The sequence below is a fragment of the Canis lupus genome, chromosome 13, assembly GCF_003254725.2.
Source record: "Canis lupus dingo isolate Sandy chromosome 13, ASM325472v2, whole genome shotgun sequence".
Classification (NCBI taxonomy): domain Eukaryota; kingdom Metazoa; phylum Chordata; class Mammalia; order Carnivora; family Canidae; genus Canis; species Canis lupus.
Genome location: NC_064255.1, coordinates 11,237,973 through 11,262,790, shown reverse-complemented (window position 1 = coordinate 11,262,790; position 24,818 = coordinate 11,237,973). Strand labels below are relative to the sequence as shown.

The 24,818-nt window shown below is 33.7% G+C and overlaps 1 long non-coding RNA gene across 1 annotated transcript; it reads right to left on the bottom strand.

Annotated features, from left to right (window-relative positions):
- Window positions 1-11,119: 11,119 nt before the first annotated feature.
- LOC125752398 (uncharacterized) lies at window positions 11,120-24,219 on the bottom strand. Its single transcript, XR_007401832.1, has 3 exons — window positions 24,108-24,219; window positions 16,293-16,410; window positions 11,120-11,312 (listed from the first exon to the last, which is right to left on the bottom strand). It is a non-coding gene; the product is annotated as an uncharacterized LOC125752398 (long non-coding RNA).
- Between the last annotated feature and the right edge of the window lie 599 nt (window positions 24,220-24,818).

The following is a 24,818-nucleotide window of genomic DNA, read 5'->3' as shown; positions in this document are numbered from 1 at the left end:
TAGTTAACAATACTGTATTGTATATTTGAAAATTGCTGAGAGTAGATTTTAAAAGTTCTCACTGCACACATACACACACACACACAATTATAACAAATTATAACTATATAATGTGATAGATGTATTAGCTAATCTTATTCAGTAATTATTTTCAATATACACACATAAAATCATTATATTGCACATTTTAATGTTATATGTCAATTACATCTTAATAAAGTTGAAGATAATAAATATAGATAAATAAATAAATGTAAACCTACACATGGTTCATTTCTTTTGCCTCAAGGTGGGAATTAAGTTGTTTTATTAAAACATTATCTTTTCATGGGATTTCCATATATCTCATTATATTTGGAACATGATTTAAGATTATTTCTGTGCCCTTTTTCCTTTCACAATTTGGAGAGATTGTGCCATTAAATTTTAGCTTATAAAAAAATAAGCAAGCTGCTTATTAACTATATGGCACACACTTCTCAGTGTCTCAATTATTTAAAACTTAATATAATGAAACACTTTAGAAAATCCATAATAGATTTGCCTTCTATATACTTAAATGCAATACTTAAAAGTGTCACTCTAGTTGCTAATATTCTATGATATCAAATTTTAAGACCTAAAAAAACTGTGTATTAAATATTATTATTTGAGTGGTCCATGCCTTAAGCAATTTAAAGTAATGATAACTTTTCTTTCAGAAGTATAATTTCTCTGAAGTTATGGTTTTTCTTTCTTTTTTCTTTCTCCTCGGAGGAACCCATAATACTTCTACTTTCTGTACTAGCATTACAACATACTTCCTCAACCAGGTTATCTTTCCTTTTCTGGTACAGTTTAAAAATCAGAAATCCTCTATTTCCCTGAAAAAAAAAATAATAGTGTCAGAAGGCTAAGGAAAAGCCTGATATATTTTCTAGCTCTTTGTTTTTCTCATTATAATGAGTCAGAGTCCATTTTTTGCTGGTTGACTACTATCTGCTTTTAAGTTTCAACCCTTCCTCTTTCTTTCTGTTCCACATCTGAGCAAGCACATAAAAAAGCCTGGGTGCTCCCTCCTATGATTCCAGTAGAGAATTCAAACCTGTCTATACAAGAGAACTCTCAGTCTGGCACTAACACCTAAAGACAATAAAATACTCAAGCCAGTCGCATTTTCTTGTTCTTTCATATTTTCGGACCAATTTGGGATGCATGCCCTGCTCTTCCCAGAGTGCCTTATTGTGTAAGTAATAAAACTCTTAATATCTTCTCGGTGTGTATGTGGCCCCATCAGTACCGTTATCTGAACCAAATATGGAGTAGGAACTCATCTGTAACCACAGGGTAACTTCAGTGATAATGTTCCACCCTGCCTCCATTCTCTTTCCTAAATCAGTATCCATCTCAAAGAGAAGGACCTGACATTTTAATGGGAAGGAATGAGAACAGGCATGAATAAATGAGAGAAAAACAAGCAGAGATTTGTGGTCTAGTAGCTTTTGATAAGTAGGCTAGAAAGGAGAATTACTAGGATCTTGAGTATTTATAAAGAATATTTTATAACAATTAAAATATATCTTGCTCAGAAACAGAATCCATTACTAGAGGATGCCAAATCAGCAGCAGAGTTTGCAGATGACTGCTTAAAGGTAGATGGCCAGCACTCAGTCTAGAAAGCAGCTATAGTGTGACTGGGTAATAACTACACTTTAGCTGAAGGAGGAAAAGACAAATCTTCTCCATGGGCACACATAGGGATGTGTCCTCATGGCACCATAGGAACTAGATAATCATGATAGATTATGGATGACTAGGGTCAAAAAGAAGATGTCCTTATTTGGTCTTTGAATGTGGCCATTTCAGACATGAGATGAGTAGCCATCACTATGGAGACATTTAAATGATGCAACAACAAGCAAGTAAAAACAAAAACCAAGAACCAAATCCATAAAAAACAAACAAAAAAAACATACCTCATTATCTCTGTCAGAAGTTTAAATTGTGACTAATATATTTCTTTTCTATAGTCAACAAGAAAATTAGAGAATAAAGGTACCCATAGGTGTCAACCAGGATAGTCTGGGCCACCCCATAGCTTATTTGCCAGTTACATGGGCCTATTAGCCATGTTTCCATATGTTTATGGGTAGATCTTAACTGAGATACTCATTCTGGTTTTGTACACGTATATTCAGCAACAGAAGCAAATATCTTTAACAAAAATTGAAATCTAGGCCAGAAAACATTTTATTTTGAATCTCGTGGTTTTATAACATATAATCAAGAAACCCATTTATGATTGCGACTAATAAACTAAGAAGCATCATTTACTATGGATTTATATACCTTACCTCTGCAAAGTGATGATTTTTGTAGTGCATTCATTGACTGTTGGAATAGGCAAATGAAACACCTACATACCAAATTGATGTAGGAGCGCTGATAAAAAACTGAATGAATATCTTCATTTGTATGTTTGAATGAATGTGTGGTAAGACAGAATATATGTGGTAGTTAAAGATGATCAGCTTTGGATGACTTGTTGAGCTATTGTAGGGAAAGTAGAGCAGAAAGTGTGGGGAATGACACAGAAACTTTCATAAATGTATTCCCTACATCTATCTTTTTCTTGTATTCTGACTAATCCTGTGGTGACAGGACCTGGATTGCATTCATGATTTGCAGAGAAAAGATCAATTGATACCATGGCACCAAATAGTTTCTTGAATTCCTGGAGAAATGATAGAATGGGCTATTTATTTTTCTCAGTTGTATAAACTGAGTTAGAAGTATCTGCTTTTGTCCCTCTATCCTGACTAATAATTATAATCTAAGCTTATATTTATCCAATTATAACTGGGAATGGATGAAGTGATAGATTGGGCAGTTTCATACTGCTTTATGTCAATGAGTGAATAGTCTTGCCTTAGGTGAAAGGTCTGGATTAAAATTATTGACACATGAAAAGGAGAAGTAATTGCTGATGGGAAGGGAGTCTGTAAATTCAGAATGCAAAAATGAAAATCTAATATACATTAGTAACTCATGAGAGGTTGAGAGCAGAATAATATTAATCTTAGTTATATATTGCAGATACCCTTTTATAAAGTAAAATGTGACAACTGTGGCCTCCTCAATGCAAACAAAGGACTTTGTTCAATAGTATGATTGATGAATAAATCAACATTGGTCAACACTCCCAAATAACCATAGGTGAAATTAACATAGATCTACGATTCTTAGGACAAGTTGAAATTGCCTTTTAATAAGAAGAACCATACTTACTTATTAGCTTGTATTAGCCACTTAGAGGATATGGTATTTTGGGAGGAAGGAAAAAGATTATGGGTATCTTGGACATAATATATAATACAGCATTAAAGGTGCATAAAACAAACTCAACAGATATTTAGATAGCAAACTAGGAAAGAAATATGGGAAAGATAGCATACATTGATCTAAGAGGATCTGTTAAGCATGTTTCTCAGAAGCAAGCAAGGATGTCTTAGGACAATCATCTGAGAATTTGGCAGAGGAAACATAATAAATAAACTTGTGGATGAAAAATTATACTAGACTTTGAGGGAATTCATAAAAGCATAATGTAATTTGCACAGGTGCTTTCCAAATGCCAAGGTTCAATATATAATCAAAAAACCCCAAATGTATCCAATAGTGCTATATTACAAGGAATTGGTGATCTATTAAAATTAACTCAAATTACCAATAGAAGGAAGGCAAAAATTACTGAAAGATAAGGGTCATTGGGAACACTTGCTAGTACAATTCTGTAGTGTGGAACATTGTTTGGTTGGGAAAATAATGGTTCCCCAATCCTTACTACCATATGTGAAAAAAAAAGCTATTTGGTGTATATGAATAGGAGTACAGACTTTGAGATGGTGACACTATCCTAGATTATCTGAGTGGGACCAATCCAAGGACATAAGTCTATAAAAGCAAAAAACTATTTCTGTCTAGGTCAGAGAGATATAAGACTGAGAGGAGAAATATGAAGCAAGAAAGGGACACAACCTGCCACTGCTAACTCTCAAGCTGGAGGGAGAGAACAAGGAGCCAAGGAATATGGGTGACTTCAAAAAATGGGAATGGCCATCAGCTAATAACCAGCAAACAAAACAAAACAAAAAAACCACAGGATCTCAGTCCTACAACCACAAGGAAATGAATTCTACCAATAAATCAAATGAACAAGAGCAAGAACTATAATATAGAGCTTCCAGAAAGGAATGCAGCCCTTCCAACAACTCAGTGTAGTTCAGGGAGATTTGTATCAGACTTCTGAACCACAGAATCTTAAGATAGTAAGCTTATATTGTTTTAATCTATTAAGTATGTGATAATTTTACTCAGAAATGTAAAATTAATACAAGATGTATGGCTATACCCACAAGAGATTTACAATTCAGAATTTGAAATTAGCCATTGATATAAATCTATAGGTAACATTTGTTATATGAACAGGACCATTTTTGTTGAGAAGGTCAAGAAAATACAATTGTAATTTCATTTTAGCAAGTTTGTAAAGACCATAGTCTAACTCACAATATATCTCTTTGTGGTATACTGCTTATACAATTGCTATGATTAATTTGATTGGTTTTAGCAAAACCAATAATACTATCAATAATACTAGTATCAATGACCAAATGTCCTGAGAGATGATATTTAAAACCTCACAAGATATTCTTCTGATGGAAGATAATTGTAGAGGAGAAAAAATAAGTGGGAAATATCAGAAAGGGAGACAGAACATGAAAGACTCCTAACTCTGGGAAACGAACTAGGGGTGGTGGAAGGGGAGGTGGGTGGGGGGTGGGGGTGACTGGGTGACGGCACTGAGGTGGGCACTTGACGGGATGAGCACTGGGTGTTATTCTGTATGTTGACAAATTGAACACCAATAAAAAAATAAATTTATTAGAATAAAAAAAGATCAAATGTCCTGAGAGATGATATTTAAAACCTCACAAGATATTCTTCTGATGGAAGATAATTATAGAAACTAGGTTTGGTTAATAATCAGTTAGTTCTTACATTGGTTCAATCTATTGATTCATTTTATAAAGTTTGACTTTTGTAGTGCAAGAAGATGAAAGAGTTGCCAGGCTTTAGAGGATTATGAAAACATCTGTGCTGGATTATATGGTAAATTCAAATATGTCTTCAAAGCAATATCTAAACCGTATTAAACTATATAATTAGTGTGTTTTCTTTATTATAAGTAATGCATAAGATGTCAAAAAGAGAATGATATTGAGTAATTTAGAAATTGAACAAAACTCAGGACCATGGTCTTAAAAGACAAAGTTAATTTATAGATGAAATGGGACAGGTTTTTTATTCAGGAATACCTGGAAGTCCAATACTGATCCATGGCCAAGCTAAGCCAAGATTACCCAGATAGTAATTTCTTGTGCGTTATTCAAACTTTGAAACTCCCTAGTATCCATGGCCAGCTTGCTTACATAGTTTACGGACATGTAGTTTGATAGCTTACATCTGTGTTGGTTACCCAGTCTAGCATGGCTGAATGACCAGTGAGGCATAAAAAGGCCCCACTATAAAATTTTTCTAAAACCAGATTCTTCTTGGTGATTGCTAATCAATAGGCAAAGCACATTTTATGTGACTTAGAAAGAATTTAATATATGCACCTTCCCCTGAAAATCTCTTGGGACTCCGATCTGTGCCTGTGTTTTCTTTCTGCTACTGTACCATGTCTTTCACCTTTATTAAGTTTAATATGCTCAATGGAATCTTGAGAGTCCTTTCAATTATGCAATCCTATGAAATCAGTATAATGTCAAGGGGAAAAAAAAGCAGTACATTTAATGAAATATGTCCAAGACCTCTATGGATAAAATACAAAAATTTATAGAAGAAGAGCTAAATACAACATACATGAATAAAGTAATCCTGTAACATAGTATTTATTAAATACTTATTAAAATATTTATTTTAGTATTATTCACATTGTTGTGTAGTCATTGTAATTGCCATCAAAATCCCAACAGTCAATTCCTAAAAGAACTCAGAAAAGGACCAAGAATTGTTCACTTCCCTTTATCAGCTCAGTGTATACCCATCCCCCAGCTTTTTAAACTATTTGCCCCTGAAAGCACAACAGTCTCCTTTTCTGAAGAATTGCCCTGCCCTACATGGTAGCTGCTCTGTAAGGAAGGTTACCTTTCTTAACTCATGAGGAATGGAGGATAGACAGTATCTGAGTGGCTGGAACAATAATGGTTTCCTTCCTCTGGTTCTCTGTGGAAACAGACTAAAGCTAATTTAGAATTTTGCTTAGCTTTCTTCTCCTGTTTTGCTCTATATCCCTCATTTCCTTCTCCAGAGAACCCTTCCTCACTGAATTAAGGAATAATCCCAATCCATTGCTTTGTCTCCCAAAACCTGTCCTCTAACACATATGATATGAGGCCAGCCTTACTGCTAGGGAGATGTTACAAGTTAAAAATACAAGTTAAAAATACACACAGTATATGTATGTATGTATGCGTGTGTGTAGACATACTCACAGGTGATATCTTAACCATTTCTATATTTGTTTAACATATTGCTGATTTCACAAGAGTTCATTCAATGAACTATGGTCTCTCCCCTCACACTACCAGTTACAGAGTAATTACCATGATATCTTTTTATCAGTGACTGTCTCAGAAAGAGTATTCCTGACAGTGGTGGGACTGCTTGGTGTTGTGTCCATCATAAGAGCCATAAATGTGTGGACACTTAGTATGCCTGAGGTCACCTTCCTGCCTCCTTTCAGTCTTCCTGGCTCTCTCTGCTTCCAGGATTAATGCACTGTTTTAGCCCCAATAATTCCCTAACCCATTAGCTTTTCTCTTCACTTTTAAACAAGTTATCCCAGCTATCATCAATTATTTGGACAACTTTTTAATTTTATGTGACCCAACCTTTTCTTCCCTTTTACTAATATTTTAATAAAACAGTGGAAAATAATTACCACGGTCAGATTGATGCCAATCCAATACAGGTAGAAGTCACCTGATTTATCTCCTTCCCAGACACAAATGGTTGCAACAAACTAGTGATGGACTTTCATAATTTATGGTAATTTACATGCCAGTTGATGAATCTATTCAAATAAACAAATATTTATTGGCCCATTTTAGTAAATACATATATCCTGCAAAGTAAAATGCTTACAAATTTAACTAAAAAATAGATATCAAAGCCCAAAATACTGCAAAGGTATAAGAGATACTGACTTTTGTATAGGTTGTACAAAAGATACACTGTAATGAGACAGAAAGATTAATTCTAAATGAGGAGACAATATTATGACTACACTTTGTTAAATAAAATGACATTTAGCCTAAGATTTTTAGATTTGAATTTGCAAAGATTAGAGGCAAAAAGCACATCAATATAGTAGCTCTCTGGATCATGTAGGCATTCTATCATCTCACAGTATCACAAAAAGAAGGGTGTATAGTACAGTAAGATATTTTGAGAAAGAGACAACATTCACATAACTTTTTTACAGTATATCATTCTGATTATTCTATTTTATTGTTAGTTATTATTGTTAATCTCTTAGTGTACCTTATTTATAAATTAAACTTTATCATAGACAGGTACATATAGAAAACATAGTACATATTATACCCCTTATAAGGGTACATTCTATTAGCAGTTTCAAGCATTCACTGGGTGTCTTAGAATATATCTCCCATGTATAAAGGGGGACTACTGCACAGGAATTTAAAAAAACACCAATGAATATTTAGAGAATAGGTATAATTCAGTTTGATGTTTAATTTGCAGGAAGAAGTTTGAAAAGGTTAATTGAGGTCAGACCTTAAAATATTATTAAATTGTTTCTAAAATATTTGAAATTTTTCTTGTAGATAATGAAAATATATTGAAAATATTTAGTAGGCTCTGCCAAATTGTTGATAGTTGCCATGGACAAGACACTCACTAAGCACTTTAATATAATTTTTATTTAAGCATCATGAAAACAGAATGAAAAAGGTTAGAAATCAGAACATAAGGACTCTACAACTCTTCCATGGTGACAGTGCAAGAGATGAAATAGTTTAGAACCAAGGCTTTATGAGCATACATTTTAATTTTCTAACTTTACTCAATATATTAATATTATGTGCTCATAAAATAGTTTTAAAATCGCATTGATCAGTTTTATACACGATACATTAATACATATATGCCCAAATAGCCATGCTTATATTAGAATAAACGTTAATATATACACAGGACTGATTGTCCTAGATGAATTGCCATTCTGCAAATAAATTTTATTTTTTTTAAGATTTTATTTATTTATTCATGAGAGACACACAGAGAGAGAGAGAGAGAGAGAGAGAGGCAGAGACATAGGCAGAGACAGAAGCAGGCTCCATACAGGGCACCTGATGTGGGACGCGATCCCGGGTCTCCAGGATCAGACCCTGGGCTGAAGGCCGCGCTAAACCACTGAGCCACACGGGTTACCCGCAAATAAATTTTAGATTTTAAATTATTTGTGTAACTAAACAACGTTGGGCTTATTATTTAGATAGCAAGTTATCTGGGCTCCTTGATAATGTAAGGAAAGTATTGTTTTCTTGTTTATTAAAAACAACCAGACTTAACCTTCATGTTTATGTCAATTAAGCATTTCTGTTTTCATCTTTAACCTCAAAATCACCAGCTAATCCATATGTTTTTTTGCCAAAGAATCTAGAAAAAACATGATATAATAAAATGATGAAATTGCAGACCTTTTTATGTTTGAGAATAGGACACACTCCAAAGGAAACGGGTAGAAACCATCTCTGGTACCAAGTATCAGAATACAGACAACTGGTTTCAAGCACTATGAGAGGCATGTTGGAGGAACCAAAACCCCTTAACAATGCATTGCTACAAATAGTAGTAAAATATGCTTTGTATAAGTCTTAACAAAGCCTGTATCTACTGTGTGAAACAGAAAGCATGGGTGACAGTGTCTGATCTGATTCCAAAGTTTGGGAAGCTGTGTGGTGCCCAACAAACACCAGATCTCATTAGTAAGTATTTGTAATCCTTTAAGAATGAAATAAAAATACTTTTCATATATATATATATATATATATATATATATATATATATATATATATCAAACTGCTTTAGGTCATTAAACTATTTTCATGCTTAACATAAAAAATAATGTTCTAGTGAGGGTTAGGAGCAAACATTGCTTGTAGAAATGCAAAATGGAATAGCCACTTTGGAAAACAACATTTTTTTTAATTTAAAATACATTTGCCATATGATCCAGGAATCATGCTCCTATTTACCATAAGATAATGAAAATACATATTCACACAAAAATACATATGTGAATATTTAGAGATATTTAGAATAATATTCCCAAATGGAAAACAAATCAAATATCCTTCATTTAGGGAGTGAATAAAGAAAAATGTTTCATATCTATACAATGGAAAAGAACTCAGCCACAAACAAGAACAAACTATTGATAGATGCAACCGCATGGATCGATTTCAAATGCACTAGGAGAAACAAAAGATGCAAGTCTTAAAAAGCTTTTTAGTATGTAGTTCCTTCATATGACATTCTCAAAAATAGTGAAATCGTAAGAACAGAAAGCAAATTAGTAAAGGCGGAGGAACCACCAAGAAGCTTCAGAGTGGTGATGCGGGGATCTAGAAGAGGTTCTGCAAATTTCCCTTCTGTTACGTACACCATGTTGACCATAACCAGAAGATAAAGAGCACTTACTTTCCCAGATGTAAGTTTCCTATCTCCAACAAACAGCTCCCACTGTCAGAAGTTAGCTGAAGGTCAGGAAGAGTTTCTGAGAAATATAGTTTTCAGGGTCCCAACTCCCTTGCTCCAGATACATACTGGAGTACAAAAGGTTGGGAGAAAGGAAACAGTCAAGTGAGCTATGTAGTGCTACCTTCTGTTTTCTGGGGATTTGAAAACAACAAAACAAAACAAAACAAAACATTTGTTCTGTCAGCATGTAACAATTAGGGAGGGAGGGTGAGAGGTAGAGAAAGAAAGAGAGAAGTTCTTTTAGTTGGAAAGGTTATTCCTAATTTAGATATAAATTTAAAAAGGATAATTTTGCATATGTGAAGAGAATAAATATTTTCTTAATAGTCTCTTAAAAGTCTCTTATCACCAATAATAGTGGAGATTATTTTTAGAACAAAATATTTCTTGACTTTATATTTAGAACCAAGTTATAATGCCATGGATTTAAATGTCCTGGATTACTTTAGGTGTCATGGAAATTTTATGTACTGTAAATTTTCATCATTGAAGAGGCTATTCCTTGGAGTGTACTTAAATCTGTTTTTCAAGAAAAGGTATATAATTGAAAGGCAAGAAGGTGTGAGTGAATGTGCAGTAATTGAGTAAGGGTAGTTGTGAAAGAATCTTACAAAATCTGTATGTATTGTAACAAACACTGTGTTCCACATGTGAAACTCTAAACTCAGATTTTCTTCTTTATACACCTAGCATGTTTCCAGAATTTATTCCTGGGAAAGAAACACTGCTTCCATTCCTAGTTTGGAGTCCCTCTCCTGATCTGAATTATGAGAAGTTTCATATAAACAATTGATTACCCAACATATAAATTAGAAGAATTTTCAAAATCATCTTAAGATTAATTTGAGTTATGATGTTGAAAAATGATCTGCTTTTAGAAACTTGTGATGTTGACTCACTATAATGAAGAATCCACAGAAGTACATTGTGTTGCTTCTCTATAGAGTTTGGTAAACAGATCTGGGTTATTCCACATGCAAGCATTCTACCTGTAATATCAATTAGTCAAACTCTAAATTTATTACAAAGGAAGGGTTTTTTTTTTCCTCTTATACAGTTCCTTTCTATCTTCTATTACTCATATATTCTGTCCCAGAATCCACACTGATTCTGATAGAAATCTATAAGTTCATTTTAAATTAATAAAAGAGTCTGATTCAATTTAAAATAGTTCTGAATAAAAGTCAATATATCTTAATTGATTATTTAAAAGAAGGATTTGAGATTATTTTAATTCAGTTTAATAATTACTCATAAACAGAGTCAAAAACACAGAAGGGCATGAATCATTTCTTTAAATGTGAAGCGTTAGAGTAAGAGTTGCAACTCTTCACTGAGGTAGAAAATGTTATGAGGCTTGAGACAGCTCTTGGATGAGTATGAGAGCAACTGAAGATTCATTTCCTGGTTGTCCTCAATATTTTTATTAAATGTGTATGAAAGGCCATTGGTAAGACTAGGATCCAGAGTACATAGCTCTATAATGGGGGAAAGGAAAGGAAAGAATCAAAGAATTGATTAGTCACCATGAAGAATGTTTTAGAATGACAGTGATAAATAAAATATTTCTGTAATCAATGATAAAATGCATACACTGTAATTGTTAATATATACAATTTTTAAAGCTTATCTAATCATTTTAAAATGGGAAAACAAAAAATGATACTAGGCTTTCATGCATTTACCAAGAATATAAAGTAAGTGGTAGTGAAAAACACTAGGATGTTGGTAGGGAAGGAAGCCCTAGTAACAGTGTTGAAATGGAAGTAATAGTCTGAATAAGGCCGGAAAGATAGATGATAGAAAATAAAAGTACAAAAAAAGAATAAGTGCATTGAGTGGAGAATTGGGGAAAATATACATTCCTTAGAGACAGAAGATATTAAATTATATTAAATATATATGTACATATATAATACATATATACGTACATTATATATACATACATTATATATGTACGTATATATGTATCGGTAATACTATTTTTGTTTTTAATTTACACTAGTACTGCTATTTTTTTTTTAATTTACATGAGTATTCCACTAGTCTGCAAGTTTCTCAGAGGCAATGATGAGGTATGCCTTTAACCCATTAAAATCTCTGACCCCAGTTTAGTTCCTGACATGTAGGCACTCAATGAATCTATTTGTAAAGTGATTAATGTAAAGCATAAAAAATCACAAATTCGGTTACAAACTGAAGTTAGCATATTCCCTATTAACACAAATGAATGTGCATTAAGACAATTAGAGACCATTGATAAAATAAGAATGAAAAACTCTGGTTGAAGCACTCACCATTTCATAATTTCTGTCATGTGTGTGTGTGATGTAAATAGATGATAGATCAATAAATAGATGAGAAATAGGTGGTAGATAGATGCATAGGTATAGATGCAAAGATAAATACACAGATGATAGATAGATAGATAGATAGATAGATAGATAGATAGATAGATAATCTTTATATCCTCTCTATAAATATGTGAGAGTCATGAGCATATATTCAAACATATGGTGAGTCCTAGAAAGTAAGGTACTGGATTATATGTCAACAAAAACACTGTCATCTTCTTATTTGATACCGGAAAAAATAATGGCAGAATATACTTACTGTGGATAAGCAATTTACTAATTTACTGAAGAGTCAGGAAAACATTAGTCTTCTTTTTTTTAAAGATTTTATTTATTTATTCATGAGAGACAGAGAGAGAGAGAGAGAGAGAGAGAGAAAGAGAGGCAGAGACACTGGCAGAAGGAGAAGCAGGCTCCCCACAGGGAGCCTGACATGGGACTCCATCCTGGGTCTGGGTCTAAGGCAGCACTAAACCGCTGAGCCACCAGGGCTGCCCAAAACATTAGTCTTCTAAACAAAAAAAAAAAAATCAATTCTAGGAGATAGTAGAGGTGTCAAAGATTTGGGTTATCAAATTCTTGTTCCATTCTGTGAATTTTTTAAAAAATTTTATAAGCAAATAAGATCCACAAAGACAAAAAAAAAAGATCCACAAAGACATTGATGACATAGTTTTATATTTTTATCAAAATCATACTGAATGAAATATGAAAAAAAGAGAGAACTTTGTGAGACTGAATTCAGGAAATTAAGTTTAAATCCATTTAGTATAGAACAAAAAAGAGATGATTTATTTGTTAAAGCACACTAAACTAATCTAACTTCTGATGATGTAAGAGATTAGTTATGACCTTTCTTTCTTTCAGGGAATCATATCTAATTAGATAAAAAAGATTTACACACAGTAATAATTGGAAGCAACTTTAAGATATTATGTAATTAGTGTCATTGTGAATAACCCAGAATATTTTTAGTCACTTAAAAAAAGTATTTACCTATTTATTTATGCTGATAATTTCAAGTAAGTTATTTGCTTAAATCAAACTAAGTCCTGAGTCTTGAGTGTTAACTCTAAGACTACTGACCAAAATGCTGTGAAATACAAGGTACATTATCATATTAAAAAGGTTAAATAGGATCAAACTACCAATATATTACAGAAAGTCAAGTGACTTTGTTAATAAAAATACCTAATTTTTGCTATTACATAAAAGGTATTGTCAAGATTAAAGAGAATAAAAATTAGTCACCTGCCATGAAATTATGAACATCAATAAATCCATTAAAGAGATTGCTACTCAAATATTATTAAGAAATATTTTAGTAAGAAGGTGGGACAAATTAATAAATCCACGTATAGAAAATAATAGTGATCAACTTTGATCATCAGAAATGACAAGCCTGCACATTATTAAATATTTCATTTACTAACAAGTTTAGTTATCCAGTTAGGATATTCAATAGAATTCCAATGTATTGAATAATCAACTATTGTTTAATGTGAATACTTTAAGCACATAGACACACATACATATGTGTGTACATGTAATATATGTGTATATTATATACATGTATATATGCGCATACATATGTATCAAATGTGTGTATATACATTTATGTAATAGTTTAGTTATGGAATCATCTGCCTTCACTTTGATTGTAGAACATACACTGTGCCCAAATACACTCTTAGTCACCTCCTTCTCATGTGTAACTGGTTGCTATATTTACATTTGTGGAAAATATCCAAATCTACTACAAAGACGTGTTTCTTTTGTTCTATTCTGCAGTTGTCATGGGTTAGAAATTACTTTTCTATTTTCTACATCACAAAATAATGATTACAATATCACAACTTATGTCAGGGTTGTTTGCAAAGCGAGAGTCAATAAAAATGAAATGCTTGGGCAGCCCGGGAGGGCTCAGCAGTTTAGCGCCACCTTGAGCCCAGGGCCTGATCCTGGAGTCCCGGGATAGTCCCTTGTCGGGTTCCCTGCGTGGAGCCTGCTTCTCCCTCTGCCTGTGTCTCTGCCTCTGTGTGTGTGTGTGTGTGTGTGTGTGTTTCTCATGAACAAATAAATAAAATCTTTTTTAAAAAATCCATACCATTATTATAAAAAAATGAAATGCTTTATAAATGCAAATTGATTAAACTTTTATGTCAGAAGCAATAGATATTATCACCCAATTTATAACTATGAAAATGAGCCAGTACTTCTCATTTGATGGATCTAAATTTTACTCTGAAAAAGCTGCAGGAAAGGCATCTAACTTTAAACACCAAGCTTGAGTGCTTCTGTGACAGGTCTTCTCTAATTAAGAGGGCAGGCAAAGTTCCAAGCTTTCTGGAAGAAAGCTGAAGGGATAAGGTTTTGGGGGTTCATTTTACCAATACAATATGAATATTTCTAACAAACATTTGCATAGAACTTAAAATTATTTTGTAGACAATATTCCAAGTAATTACTAATATTATTTCACTTTCTCTCCTAAGAGTTCAATGAAGTGATTACCTATATTGATTCTATTTTACAGATGAGAAACCTGAGGCTAGAGAGGTAGGAAACTTTACCCAGGTTGCACATCTAGTACATGTCAGAGACAGGACCTGATCTAAGGATTTTGGCACCAGGGTCCAGGCTAACCATTATTCTGTGCTTCCTTTCTACATGTAATGTGATATAACATAAAATTTTTGTAATTGAAACCTCAATATTATCCTATAATCCTTGGAACTCATCTCTGTTACAGCATTTATCACATTGCTTTGGAATAATACCCACATGTCATCTCCCCCCTGCAGTTTTAAGCACAACTTAAACAAGACTGGTAGAATGATTATTTTTGTATACTCAGCAACAACAATAAATAACATGATATTAATTGTATTATTTATGATTAATGCAAGACAGTTTCATTAATATTGGTTTCACTTCACTTAATATGTAATCTACTCATTTATGAATATTTATATTTGTTTACTCCGTTTCAAATCTGAATAATACAGATTTTAATATAATATAGTTTTTTTCGTGAGCTATTATTTGGCAAAGACAAACACAAATTTTAAAACCTCTGAATGGGGCAGCCCGGGTGGCTCAGCGGTTTAGCGCCGCCTTCAGCCCAGCGCGTGATCCTGGGGACCCAGAATCGAGTCCCACCTCGGGCTCCCTGCATGGGGCCTGTTTCTACCTCTGCCTGTGTCTCTGTCTCTCTCTCTCTGTGTGTCTCTCATAAATAAATAAATAAAATCTTAAAAAAAATAAAACCTCTGAATGAAGTTAACTGTATAATAGCTTTAATTTGAGGAATGGTTTATAATAACATAAGCACTAGAGATTTAACTCTCTGAAAGTAAATATTAAATTGTTGACAATTCTAAATTTGATTAAATATTATAGAAATATTTGGGCTATTCTTGAACAATTAGGCTATGCTCAAGAAAGGAATAATACACTCTATTTATGTATGTATTTATTGAGCAAGAAAATGCACAAGTGGTGGGGCGAGGGGCACCTCTCCCCCTCTGGAGAGAGAGAATTTCAAGCAGACTCCATGCTGTGCATGGTGCAGGATGCAGGGGATCTCAGGACACTGAAATAATTACCTGAGCCAAAATCAAGAGTCGATGCTTAACCAACTAAGCCACTCAGTTGCCTCTTATTTTTAAGTACAAGCTCTATATAAGGTATATCTATTTAATCGTGTTAAAATAATCATTCTATATATACTTATTGATTAAAATTTGACAATACAAAATATTTGATCTTTCAAAAGGAATAAACATAAGGCAAGTAGTTACCAAAAAATATAATCTTAACCTTCTTAATATCATTCATCAAGATTAATTCTGTCCATATGCAAAGCTGAAAAATTTTCGGCGTCCAACAGTTTTAGGTGAGCACAATCTCAGCTAACACAAAGGATATCAGGGCAATAATCCACAACAAAGATTTTTTCATTATTGTCTGCCTCAAAAAAAGGTTTCCAAAATGAATTAAGAAAATATTAAATCAGTTCCTGATATATAGAAGCAGCTCATTCCCTTTAGAAATTGTGTTATATTTTGGCTCCTTGTGTTTATTTGTGAAGAATTTACCTACCTCAAGAAATACAGTATTTTATTTATGAACATCTGACATGGCAGAGAAAAATTAGAAAGATTGCCAGTTGTCTATAGTTTGTGTGGTAGGATAATGGCTTCCTGTTGCCAAAGAGAATCTAGGGTAAAGAAACAAAGCAAAATTGAAGTTGATATATTTGTTTTCACACTGGGAAAAATTTATACCTTGTGAAAATTATATTACACTTATTTCATTTCTCCTATACACAATATTTATCGATGCAGATATCCCCATGTTGTCTGATCCATTCTAATATAATAGGGCAAATTGATCATTGTGCTCATACTCAGAAATTGAATTTTTATTGGCTTCAAGAAAGAGTCAGGCATTTACATTTTTATATAGTTAAAATTGTCAGGACACAAAAACACTAGTTTACAAATCCAGGATTGCAGAACTTTGTTTTACCTTTTTATCTCTTCAAACATCTCCACTTGTTCCCTTCAATTCATATACACTCCTTTAGCATGAATTTGTTTTGGTTTTCTACTATAAGGACTTTTTAAAATATGCTATTTCCAGAAATAACTTTACCTACTGAAGATAATGACTACCCTCCTTTCTTTGTCTTTCTAGGACATATGCCTTTAGTTAGTCCCCATCTACTCTTAAAACAAGAGAAAAAAGTCATTAAGAATGCATTGTCTACTCTCCATCCTCCCCAGTGCATTGCTCTGCTGTTGATATTTTATTTTTCTGTATTGCTTTCCTATGTTGCCCTGTCTGAAGACAGAAATCAGATCAGATACAGTGTTTAATACATATCTTGAGTCCAGTAAACATAGAACAAAAATTTGTAGTAGACAAGACACAATTTTTTAGATCAATTTCAAAAAGAGTATTGCTAGATGGGACTATTTAAGATTTTTCTGAGGGAAAATATCCAGATATCTATGCTACCATAGTTGAAGTGTGGTAAAATGTTTTGACAAATGGCCCCTTTTGGCAATAGATTGCAGCAACTTCAGGTGCTGAATCCCTCCCTACACTTCAAGGTCTACTTTTTGTTGTAGTTCTTGCTTCTTAGTTTTTTTTTTTTTTCTTTTTCTTTTTTTTTTTTTTTTTTTTTATGAATTGGTTGTGTTATTTTAGTAATCTATTTAGTGAAGTGTGGAGTCATCGGGGTTATTCCCCATAGGCCAGAGCCTTGAGTATGTGAAGTCACCCTGGGATGACAGTAGTCTTAACAGGGTTTTCTTTGACCCTCTCTTTCCTCCACCTCTGTTACACTTGTCTGCATCATTTGATATTATGCCCAGCCCGTTAAGCTCCCCTAATTGCAAGTAGATTTTTTCCATAGTGCTTGGGTGTACATCATTCATCTGTCAGATCCAGTTAAATTTGGGTACCTATCGATAGTTTAGGAGTCCTGTCTTTGCTCTTTCTTCTGACTCCTGGGAGTTTCTTTTATCTCTTTTCCTAGTTTTTCTTGTTGAATTGGTTGGCCTCTGGTTTAACCTATACTTCACTAAGATACTCTCTTTTTCTTATGAACTACTTCTCCTCCTGGAAAAAAATAAGCTCAGCAACTACACTGGGTGCTGGAGATGATGGAGGGATGCTCTGGTGTTCTCGGCTTTCTTCTCTGGTCTGGACACTCTGGTTTATGAGTATGCTTGGAGCCCTCATATTTTAGGCCCTCCATGTCTGCGTTTAAAAACCCTGCCCTATGGGTAGAGGCTCAGTGGAGGAAGGGAATCCCTGATCCCTCAGCTTCACTGACCATAAATTTAGCCTTTCAACTTGGAGATAGAGGGAATAAGAAATAGAGGTGGCCTTTCTCTCCTAGGGGAATGGGAAGAAAGGGAACCTCTCTTTTTGACCAGCTCACCAGAGTGGAGGTTTCATTAAGCTGAGCCGGTTGGAAATGGGGGGAGAGAGGTGATTTTTTTTTTCTCAAATGGTACAAAATCTTGTTTTTACTGAGTTTTAAAGCCTTCTTGAATAAATAAATATTTATTAACTTTCTGTGTGCATTTGGACATTTTCCAGAGGCTCTAAATGGTTGGGGTTTTGTTTGCTTTAGTTTTTTGTTTTGTTTTGTTTTTTAGCTCTGCTTTTTTTTTCACTTGGGAGTGGGTCTGTAGAGCTCCTCATACTGTTCACATTTTGATAATAAATGTCAATCCACTGAGATTCTTATTTTACTTATTGCACTTTAGCCATAAAATTTCCACTTTGTTATTTTTTAATATTGTATTTGTATTTCTTTGCTGAGGCTTTCTATTTTTGAAATTTGTTTCAATCATGCCCCTAATGGCTCATTGAAGTATTTTTATCATTACTAGTTTAAAATCTTTGTCAAAATTCTAACATTGTCCTTGGTGTTAACATCTATTGACTGCCTTTCTCCATTTAGTTTGGAAAACTTACGGGTTTTTGGTATGATGAGTGATTTTCAACTGAGGCCTGAATATTTTATTATTATATTCTGAGACTATGGATCTTACTGAAATTTTCTATTTAGTAACACAATAGCTGAGGGTAGTAGGACATTTCTTCATGATTGCCAGGTTCCCCATTCAGCTATTGTTGACCCTGGAAGATGCTCTACCACTACAGCAGAAGTAGCGGAAGTAGTGGTCTGGTCCCCTACACTGCCTCCACTGACCCTGTAGTGGGGTGGTATTACTACTTGAGGATGGAGGAAGTCCTAAATTTCTAGTAGGCCTCTTTCCATAGCACCCAATCATAGGAAACGAGTGCCTTATTACAACTTGGTGGAAGGGAAAGTCTAGTCTCTCCATGTTGTCTCTACTAACACTGAGGTGGTGGACTTTTAGGGCCAGTGGGGATAGACTTTTTTAACTCCCTAATTTACCTAATTACCCTAATACAAGTCAGTGTTGGGGCTCCTCATTCCAGCCCCTTGAAGGTAGAAATCTAGGGTTCCTACTCAACCTTGCTGGTGGGGTGAGGATGAAAACTCAGATTTTCTGCAGTGTTTGGCTATATAGTAAAACAGTTCTTGTCTAAATATCTTTTATCTTGCTTGGCTGCCACATTTCTGATCCTTTGGTTATAGATAATAGGCTGTTATTTGAGCTTGTTTTATCTGTTTCTCTTGGCAGCTTTTTAGGTCAGAGTCAAGAATTAGGAAAAATAAATAAAATAAAAACAGAATTCCCTCAGCATAATACCCTCCAGTTCCATCCACATTGAAGCAAATGGTGGGTATTTGTCATTTCTAATGGCTGAGTAATATTCCATTGTATACATAAACCACATCTTCTTTATCCATTCGTTTTTCCATGGACACTGAGGCTCCTTCCACAGTTTGGCTATTGTGGCCATTGCTGCTATAAACATCGGGGTGCAGGTGTCCCGGCGTTTCATTGCATCTGAATCTTTGGGATAAATCCCCAACAGTGCAATTGCTGGGTCATAGGGCAGGTCTATTTTTAACTCTTTGAGGAACCTCCACACAGTTTTCCAGAGTGGCTGCACCAGTTCACATTCCCACCAACAGTGTAAGAAGGTTCCCTTTTCTCCACATCCTCTCCAACATTTGTGGTTTCCTGCCTTGTTATATGTTCTCATTCATTTGGGGAATATAAATAATAGTGAAAGGGAATATAAGGGAAGGGAGAAGAAATGTGTGGGAAATATCAGAAAGGGAACATAAAGACTCCTAACTCTGGGAAACGAACTAGGGGTGATGGAAGGGGAGGAGGGCGGGGGGTGGGGGTGAATGGGTGACGGGCACTGAGGGGGGCACTTGACGGGATGAGCAATGGGTGTTATTCTCTATGTTGGTAAATTGAGCACCAATAAAAAATAAATTTATTATTTAAAAAAATAATAAAAAATAAAGGGTTAAAAAAATGGAATAGGAAAAAAACAAAAAAACAAAAAAACAGAATTCCCAAGCATGTTGTTCCTTGAGTCCCAAAGTCTCTAACCTGCCTGCCTTTTTCTTTTTACATTTTGACATCTCCTATTATTTGTTTAATATATAATTGCCAGGATTTTTAATTGTATTGAGAAGGAAGGAGTATGTCTGCTCCATCTTTTGAGAATTATTCATTCATTCTTTTGATTGGGAAATATTTCTGGGCCACGGTCTATTAAGTAGGTGGGTTTGAGGATACTAACTGCTACTGATTTAGCTTTAAGTCTCATATCTTTTGTTGTTATGTAATCCTCAAGAACATTTATTATCTTGACATTTGACAAGATATCATGCTGGTCTTCATAATTTGTCACTGTTTATCAATACCACCTTAAAATTTTACTTTCTTTTTGTTCCTATGAGTTCACACTATCCTCCTTTTCCTTGAGAAATGCATTTTCCCAAATGAATCTTTCAGGGTTCCTCATTTATCTTTAGAAATAAAGAATATATTAAGATGATAGTTTAGAAATATTTCTAATGAAGTTTAGTTATTAAATTGATGTTCAGATGATAGTCTAATTTTTTGGATCTTTCAAACATATTTTTACAGACTGTATTACTGGCTCCCTCTTCCTAAGATCAACCAAAGCATACTGGTGTTGCCTAAAATTCTATCTTCAACACCAGAGGCACTAAAAAAGTGCCTTAATTCCAACTTCATCACATCATCGCCTTTATATGCTTTTCCATAAGTAGTCAGGATGTTCTACCTAAAGTGCAAATCTAACCATCCTGTCTTTTTATGATCCCCTTTGATGAAATCTCTTTTATTTTTGATTCAGCCACTGTTTCCTAACAAGTTATGCAGTATTCCCCATAAATATGTTTTGCATAATCAATTGCTTGCAATTCTGGGCTCCAGATTTCTGAAAATTTTTGGCAACTCTGTCTTATCATGTCAACTCTTTGTCCATCTAAGTTATACTAACATTTTAAGACTAGGCATAAGCCCTCTAAACAAATGTCTTAACCTCATCCCTCAAATTTGGAGATAGATCTATCTATCATCTATCTATCTATCTATCTATCTATCTATCTATCTATCTATCTATCATCTATCTATCTATCATCTATCTATGTATCTATCTATCTATATCGTGGTAATTTCTATATTATTAAATTTAACAAATTATATATTTTTATAATGTATATATAATTCAGTGTGTTGCACAGAAGACACTCAGTATTTCTTAAATGAGTGAAAAGAGTATTGGAAAACATCATCTATAAAATGTCTTGAAAGTCAGGACTCATGTTACCTATAACCTGAATACCAATAGCCAACTACTGGAAGATTGTTTTGAAAATCTTATTTAGATCTTGACTGTATTTTCTTGCCACTTTTGCCAAGAAGCTTCAAAAGTGCCTCTCAATTGTTTTGAACAATAGTTTTTGGAAAATGTTATGTTAGAAATCATTTTAACACAATTGTTTTATCAATGTTGAGTAATAGGCAAAGTTCTAATTTCACAATGTAGGCTCACAACTGGTGGGAAATATGAAGGGCATGATAGAAGGAAATCTGAAAGATAAAAGGTTACTCGGTTTGTATAAAGCTATTGAATCTGCTGACCAAAAGGCAAAAAGGCAGTATTGCCAGTGGCAGGAGTAGCCTGGGAGTAATAGCAGAAGCTTCAAGAGGCACTGTGACCAGCAGTGCATGCTTATCTTGTCACAATTTGTCAAATATTTCCTGTCAGAGATCATTTTCTACAATTTGAAAATATCATGACATTTTGGATTGAATTACAGGACTCATTTCTATCTTACTCTTGAACATCTTGAATTTATGGATTGATGTGCTACATTTCTGACCTGTAGTTTTTCCTTTTTTTTTTTTTTTTTTTTTTTTTGCCATATGAGTAATGTGAAACTTTTATACAATCTACTAAACTCAGAAAAGGAACTCCAGGCTTTACTTGTCCTTGATAAATTTTAAATTCTTAATGATTACAATAACGTTTTTTTTTTCAGGATAAAATTCAAGCTTGGGATATACTGAATATCCATGTAAATTTTGAAAAGAATAACATAGTCAAAATTATACATTATTGATATATTTTCTGTTTAAAAAATAGCATTATTAAAAACCATTATTTCCCACTCCAAAATACTAAAACTTTTCTATATCTGACATAACACAATTCTCTGAAACATTTGCTTCTTAGTTTATTCCACCATTAGGATGACAAGTAATGATCTTATTGGCTATATACAAAGAAAACGCGAAGAGAATCAAAGGAGACGCTAAATACATAAATAGATTACTGACTTCTGCAATACAAGGAATAGATGTATCTTTTTTAAATTTTTTTATTATTTTTATTTTTTTAAAGATTTTATTTATTTATTCGTGAGAGAGAGAGAGAGAGAGAGGCAGAGACCCAGGCAGAAGGAGACGCAGGCTCCATGCAGGGAGCCCGTCGTGGGACTCGGTCCCGGGTCTCCAGGATCCTGCCCTGGGTTGAAGGCTGCGCTATACCACTGAGCCACCCGGGCTGCCCTGTATCTGTCTTTTTAGTGTAGAAGGGGTAATTTAGGTCAAATCAATTTGAAATTATTAAAGTATTTTGCTTATTCATGATTAGAAACTTCCCTTAAAGAGTTTTTTAAAGTTGTTTTTTTGCAAGATTGAATTAACTAAATTTTTATTAAGAAAAACTATGAAATCCACTTAGAGAAATATATGGTACATTGTACTTTTGTTTTAATGCATTTAAGTAGTTTGAGCTTTTAATTCAAAATTTTTCTTTTTACTCTTTCTACTGCATCTGAGAAATTCGGTTTTAAAAAGGGATATTTCAGTAGTCTAAAGGTTACTATAATTTATTCAAATTCAATTGATAACCCTTGAAGATGACAATCATGCTTTTTTTTTTGTTGTGTATACATTGTTTTTTTATTAGTAATAGACTCTTAATGAATAAGACAGGTTGATCAATAGACAAATGATTGAATACTTGATGGTCTACATTCTCAAATTTATAGCTAAATTCTTTTCTTGATTTCCAGGTGAAACCTGCTCAATGGGAAAAAATAAAATAATATTTTACCTATTTTTTTACTATTTGTAATTATTCAAAAATAATTTTAAATTAAGTAAATTTTCACAAAATTAAAAGTCTAAGTGACATATTTATCAAAAATCTTGAAATATGAGTAAAATAATAATTATGTATGTATGCACTGACTAAAGGGAAGTATATTTGTTTATTTTAAAGTTACCATTTGTTAGTATATTTTTTAAGTTTTTATTTAAATTCCAGTTAGTTAACGTACAGTGTAATATTAGTTTCAGGTGTACAATATAGTGATTCAACACTTTGATACAACACCCAGGGCTCATCACAGCAAGTGCCCTCCTTAATTCTCATCACTATTTCACTCATCCCCCACAACTATCTCCCCTCTGGTACCTATCAGTTTGTTCCCTAAAGAGTCAGTTTCTTAGTTTGCTTCTCTCTTTTTTTTCCCTTTGCTCATTTGTTTTGTTTCTTAAACTCTACATAAGAGTGAAATCATATGATACTTGTCTTTCTCTGACTTATTGTCCTTAGCATAATGCTTTCTAGTTCCATCCATGTTCTTGTAAATGGCAGGATTTCATTCTTTTTATGGCTGAGTAATATTCCATTATATGCATAAAACATCTTTATCCATTCATCAAGGAGAGCTCTTGTAATGAGCACTGGGTATTGTGTGTAAATGTTGAATCACTAAATTCTACACCTGAAACTAATATTACACTGTATGTAAACTAACTGAAATTTAAATACAAACTTGAAAACAATGGACAGAAGACACAAGTAGACATTTTTCTAACAGACACATGAAAAGGTGCTCAACATCACTGATATTTAGGGAAATACAAATCAAAACTAAAAGATATCACTACATACCTGTCAGAGTGGTTAAAATCAACAACAGGAAACAACAGGTATTGACAAGGATGTGGAGAAAAAGGAACCCTCTTGTGCTGTTGGTGGGAATGCAAACTAGTACAGCCAATCTGGAAGATAAATAGACGTTTGCTATTTGTTAATATTTTAACATTTTTACGATCCTGGAGACACGGGATCGAATCCCACATCGGGCTCCTGGTGCATGGAGCCTGCTTCTCCCTCTGCCTATGTCTCTGCCCCTCTCTCTCTCTCTCTCTCTCTGTGACTATCATAAAATAAATTTAAAAAAAAAATTTAAGAAAAAAGGATCCCTGGGTGGAGCAGCAGTTTGGCGCCTGTCTTTGGCCCAGGGCACGATCCTGGAGACCCGGGATCGAATCCCACATCAGGCTCCTGGTGCATGGAGCCTGCTTCTCCCTCTGCCTATGTCTCTGCCCCTCTCTCTCTCTCTCTCTCTCTGTGACTATCATAAAATAAATTTTAAAAAATTAACATTTTTACTTTAGAAAGAAAAATCAGAAAAATTGAAATAGCAATCATATAGAATACAGAAAAAAGATATTATTTTTTCAGAGGATTTTAATCTTTATCAACAATTTAGTTTGCTATATATCTGAATTATATGTAGACATTTAAATGATGATTCTTAGTCAATGCATTATTACCAAATATTCCTTAAAGATTTCTAAAACTATAAAACATTCAACT